General features: G+C 36.8%; 1 non-coding gene across 1 annotated transcript; it reads left to right on the top strand.

Moving 5' to 3' along the window:
• The first annotated feature begins 1,843 nt into the window (after positions 1–1,843).
• Positions 1,844–1,950, top strand: LOC128042003 (small nucleolar RNA R71). Its single transcript, XR_008197211.1, has one exon. It is a non-coding gene; the product is annotated as a small nucleolar RNA R71 (small nucleolar RNA).
• Positions 1,951–6,257: the final 4,307 nt, after the last annotated feature.

The raw sequence follows: 6,257 nt of genomic DNA, 5'->3' as shown, positions 1-6,257 counted from the left end.
GTTCAAACCGTGTGGATTGAATAAAATTTCCCAGATTGGCTTCCATCAAAGCCATGTTTTCTTCACCTTCTTCATCCTCTAAAAGCTTAAGATCTAAGGCTTTCTCCAATGGATCTTCTTCAAAATTACTTTCTATAGAAACTAAGGTTTCTATCTCTTCCGTAACTGAACAATCCTCTGCTAGATTAGGAAATTTCATCACTTTGAGAATGTTAAAGGCTACCTGGTCGTTTTGAACTCGCATGGTGAGTTCTCCTTTCTAGACATCAATTAATGTTCTTCCCGTGGCTAAGAAAGGTCTCCCAAGGATGATCGACACTTCCTTGTCTGCTTCAAAATATAAGATAGTGAAATCAGCATGAAAAATAAATTTATCGACTCTTACCAAAACATCCTCGATATTTCCTTCGGGATATGCTAAAGATCGATCCGCTAGCCGAAGCGTCACAGTAGTAGGTCTTACTTCACCTATCCCTAACATCTTCAAAATAGACTTAGGCATCAAGTTGATACTCGTTCCTAAGTCACACAAAGCTTTACCATAGTAAGATTCACCAATGTTACAAGGTATAGTAAAGCTTCATGAGTCTTTCAATTTCGGTGGCAATTTGTTCTGCAGAAACGCAATGCACTCATTTGTCAAGGCAATAGTCTCATACTCACTTAGCCGTTTTTAATTGGACAGTATATCCTTCATAAACTTCACATAATTCGACATTTTTCTAAAGCCTCCACCAATGGAATATTGATGTGTAACTGCTTCAAAACATCCAAAAAATTCTTGAATTGCACCTCCTGTTTCTACTTGTTATGCTGCAATCTTTCCAGATATGGAGGTGATGGAAATTTCAGTTGAACCGGATAACTTTTCTGAGTAGGTAAATCTACATTCAAAGAAGATGTTAAAATATTTGAATTCACTAAGTCAGGGTTTACGTAGTCAGACTTTGCAGATTTTGATTCCTTTAGTGTAGAAACTTCAACAGCTGGTTGATTCTTCTCAACAGGTTTATCTTTGACATCAATCAATCAGGGTTCTAGAATTTTACCACCTCGTAATGCCACTACCTTGATATGTTCTTTACCCAAATTTCTTAGATTCTCAGTATCGCTCGGCAAGGTTCCTTGCGGTCTATTACGTAGCTCCGTAGCTAATTGACCGATTTGGTTTTCTAAATTTTTCAGTATTGCTGCTTGGCTTTGGATCAAAGCTTCATTCTTTGCCATGTACACTTTCAACAAGTTCTCCGAATTGTTTCATGCCTCAGCTTGAGATGGTTCCAGAGCTTGCTGATTAAACCCTTGAAATTGGTTGGGTCTTTGCTTCAATAAGTTGTTGTTCAGTCCATTTCCTTGGTTGTTCCAAGAAAAGTTAGGATGATTATGCCATGAAGGATTGTAGAAGTTGGAGTGGGGTCTTTGTCCACTCCTATTTTTTTATTGGTTCCCCACATAGTACACTGACTCGGGATTTGATAGACAATTCTTAAAAGAATGACCTTCCCCACAGTACACACATGAAACTACTTCAAACGGACTAGGTGGCTAAGCTACAGAATTATTACTACTATTAGCAGTTATCTGTTTTATCATAGAGGAAATAGACGATACCTGAGATGATAACGAAGTGAGGGCATCAACTTCATGAACTCTGGCTACACGTCTTCCTGAAGCTGTTCAATTTGTTGGCCATTGATAGTTATTACTCGCGATCCTCTCGATGATCTCATAAGCCTCATTATAAGACTTAAACAAAATTGCACCATTCATGGAAGCATCTACCATCAATCTTGTATTTACATTGAGACCACTATAGTATGTCTCCAACTGGATACAATGATGAATCCCATGTTGAGGACACTTAAGAAGTAACTCCTTGAATCGCTCCCAAGCCTCATACAAAGACTCGTCATCCAATTGTTGGAAAGTTGTGATCTCGTTCCTTAACTTAGCGTTTTTGCTAGGTGGGAAATACTTAGCCAAAAATCTCTCTGCTAATTCTTGCCATGTAGATATGGAACTTGGTGGTAATGAATTGAGCAATGCTCGTGCTCGATCTCACAACAAGTATGGAAACAATTTCAACCTCAGTGCGTCTTCAGTCACAATGGCTATCTTGAATGAATCACTTACCTCCATAAACAATCAAAGGTGGAGATGTGGATCTTCCGTGGGCATACCACTAAATTTTCCCACCGTTTGTAGCATTTGAAACATCACTGGTTTCAATTCAAACTGGGTTGCCTCAATATTTGACCTTCTAATTCCTGGGTTTAACTCACTGAAAAGTGGCATAACATATTGTCTGATGCATCAGTCCCTATCATCGACAATAAGGATACAATTCCGTACATGATCGGCTTCATTACCTTGGTCTTGATTTTAATTTCCAAGGTCCAACTCGACTTGTCTTTAAGCTGTTCATTCATGTCTTCTTTTTCTGAAAGTTCGCTCAATTTCAGGGTCTACGGGGAGTAAATCGATAATTCGATCTATGCCCATAAACACCTGAAAAGAAAATCACAAAAATTAAAAAGAATAAGTTAGTAATGTTAGAAATAAATCAAATTGAAAATAAATAATTTCACAAAAAAAATGACTATGGCAACAGTTGACAGACCCTGGCAACGGCGTCAAAAACTTGTAACACGTAGGTTTGTGCAAGTGTACACAGTCATTATCAAATAATAAGTATCGAGTTATTGTCTCCACAAGGATTGTATTTATGCTATGTCACTTAATTTGTAAAATTATATTAACAATTTGGTAAATAAAAACACAATATAGTTGAGAAGTAGTGATTAAAATATATTAAACTAAATGTACTTATCCCTAATGCAAATTATCCTATGTATGCAAACTATATGAATGAAATAGATTTTAGTAAAATTAAATTCAATTTGCAGCAATTATAACATAAATAAACTAGGAAAATTATTTTAATTAAACTCAATTTATTATCAACATGCTAAATAACATTTGAAAAAACATTTCATGGCAACTCAATCTTTCATGAGTTTAGAAACCACATTAGGTCCTTTCGGAATCATTTACTTAGTAAATATGCCTTTTACTGATCCTTATTTACTAAGGGTTTCTTAGCATTCATGTGAGGTAACAGGGAAGTGTCAGGTCTGAAACAATTTAATCACACAAATCTAAAAACTATGCAGATAACAGAGCTTGGTCAGAGTTGTTATACAACCTACAATTTAATTGAGTCAGGATCTAAATTGAGCACATTTCAATTATGTGTCCATTAGTCATCGTCTGGTCAGGATCACTCAGCTAATTCAGGTGCATTTCAATATGAACGAAACACAGACTTGATTTTAATTGAAAACATGATCTATTGAGGCACAAACATTATAAGCATGAATCAAATAAATATTATTTAATCAAAGCAATCATCCTAGCTTAAATAAAGTTAATCTATCATTGTTGTAAACAAGAATAAAGAACACATAGCACACATCTTTATATTAAATTAAAGTAAAGAAAGATTAAACCCAATTTAGAGTGGCTGTCACCTAAAACTCTGACTGATGAGGCTCATTCGTTCCTTTGCTTTGCTCATTTGCTGATAGCTCTCCAAGCTGGCCGACCAAGGGCTCTTTAAAAGTCTTAATTGCTAAAATCTCTATGAAGAGATGATGCTAGGTATGGGAATCAAAAAGAACTAAGAGAATTTGGAGAATAGAGAGAATAATGATTTAACACCCCAAATTTGGCCTGGACGTTATGATCAAATCTGGTGATGTCACATGATAGTGGGTTTGAAAACCGGTGCTTGTGTTGAAAAACAATAACTTTGCTTAAAAAATTTTCCGTTTAGATCTCATCATTATCTTTTATTATTCCTAAAATAGTGATTTTTATTTAGTCGTTAGTTTGCAAAATAGTATACGTTACAGAAGCTTTTTAAAACAGTTTGTGTCCTAGTGGATATTTTGCTAAAACACATGCATTTCTTTTAAAAACTCGTGTTTTATCTACCTCTAGCAGATATAAAACATAAAGCATTATAAAATCCAAATTTTAAGAAAAAACTCATAGCGGCCATTATTAGGGAAAAATACCCCATATAATGCTTTAAAAAATAAACCTAATTAAATACGAAACTGTAAAAAAGAGTCGTGTAGCCACAGCTGAGTCCTCCGCCGCTCCGATCTGCCTAAGTCTGGGGATTACCTGAATAGATAAATCAGAAGGGTGAGTTTACGAAAACTCAGTGTGTAATCCCCACATAAACAAGCAGACAGTATGCAATCACAGTCTGGGCCTAAGCCCATTTCGGTAAAGTTTCAGTTTCAGTTAGGGCCTTAGCCCATTAGAATACAGAAGCAGTTATGCATTTGGGCCTTGGCCCATTACAGTATCAATACTCAGTACAGTAACAGATATGCAGTATCAAATCCTACTCAGCTAGCCTCTACACTCCAACTCCGTCCAACCCTACACTCCATGTGGGGATATAATAAACCCACCATCCATACACTCAAAAAAGTACCGAATACGTCACTAGAAAGTAGTTTGCAGCTGAGCTGCCAGTAATTTAGCCTCGAGGCCTTTCAGTACACTTCTTCCGAACAATATAACCCTACCCCAATGCAATGCAATATACATATATGACATGCTAAAACATAATATCATGCATAAAACCAGGGATACAGTATCAAACCATGGGACAACATCATGCTTAATAACATACATAATCGTATCAGTCATAAAGTCATTTCAGTCAATTAGGGGTCTAAGAAAATGAAATTAGCAGGAAAAATAAATTTATCGACTCTTACCAAAACATCCTCGATCTTTCCTTCGGGATATGTGAAAGATCTATCCACTAGCTGAAGCATCACAGTTGTAGGTCTTACTTCACCTATCCTTAACATCTTGAAAATAGACTTAGGGATCAAGTTCATACTCGCTCCTAATTCACACAAAGCTTTACCACAGTAAGATTCACCAATGTTACAAGGTCTAGTAAAGCTTCCTGGGTCTTTCAATTTCGGTGGCAATTTGTTCTGCAGGAACGCACTGCACTCCTTTGTCAAGGCAACAATCTCATCCTCACTCAGTCGTTTCTTCTTGGACAGTATATCCCTCATAAACTTCATATAATTCAAAATTTGTGCTAAATCCTCCACCAACGGAATATTGACGTGTAACTTCTTCAAAATATCCAAAAACTTCTTGAATCGCACCTCCTGTTTCTGCTTGTTTTGCTGCAATCTTTTCGGATATGGAGGTGATGGAACTTTCAGTTGAACCGGACAACTTTTCTGAGTAGGTAAATCTGCATCCAAAGAAGATGTTAAAATATCTGAATTCAGTAAGTCAAGGTTTATCTTGTCAGACTTTGCAGATTCTGATTCCTTTGGTGTAGAAACTTCAACAGCTGGTTGATTCTTCTCAACGGGCTTATCTTTGACATCAATCAATCGGGGTTCTTGAATTTTACCACCTCGCAATGCCACTTCCTTGATATGTTCTTTACCCAAATTTCATGGATTCTCAGTATCGCTCGGCAAGGTTCGTTGCGGTCTATTATGTAAATCCGTAGCTAACTAACCCATTTGGTTTTTCAAATTTTTCACTGTTGCTGCTTGGCCTTGGATCAAAGTGTCATTCTTTGCCATGTACGCTTTCAACAAGTCCTCCAAATTGTTTCATGCCTCAGCTTGAGGTAGTTTCGGAGCTTGCTGATATACCCTTGAGATTGGTTGGGTCTTTGCTGTAATAAGTTGTTGTTTGGTCCATTTCCTTGGTTGCTCCAAGAAAAGTTAGGATGATTACGCCATGAAGGATTGTAAAAGTTGGACTGGGGTCCATTTCCACTCCTATTTTGATATTGGTTCCCCACATAGTACACTAACTCGAGATTTGATAGACAATTCTTAAAAGAATGACCTTCCCCACATTACACAGAGGAAACTCCTTCAAACGGACTTGGTGGCTGAGCTGTAGAATTATTAGTACTATTAGCGATTAACTATTTTATCATAGAGGAAATAGACGATACTTGAGAAGATAACGAAGTGAGGGCGTTAACTTCATGAGCTCTGGCTACACGTCTTCCTGAAGTTGTTCGATTTGTTGGCCATTGATAGTTATTACTCGCGATCCTCTCGATCATCTCATAAGCCTCATTATAAGACTTAGACAAAATTGCACCATTCGTGAAAGCATCTATCATCAATCTTGTATTTGCATTGAGACCATTATAGAATGCCTCCAACTAGATACAATATTGA

Source organism: Gossypium raimondii, chromosome 6 (genome assembly GCF_025698545.1).
Source record: "Gossypium raimondii isolate GPD5lz chromosome 6, ASM2569854v1, whole genome shotgun sequence".
Classification (NCBI taxonomy): Eukaryota; Viridiplantae; Streptophyta; class Magnoliopsida; order Malvales; family Malvaceae; genus Gossypium; species Gossypium raimondii.
The sequence above is the reverse complement of the archived record's forward strand: the minus strand, read 5'-3'. Positions and strand labels throughout refer to the sequence as shown.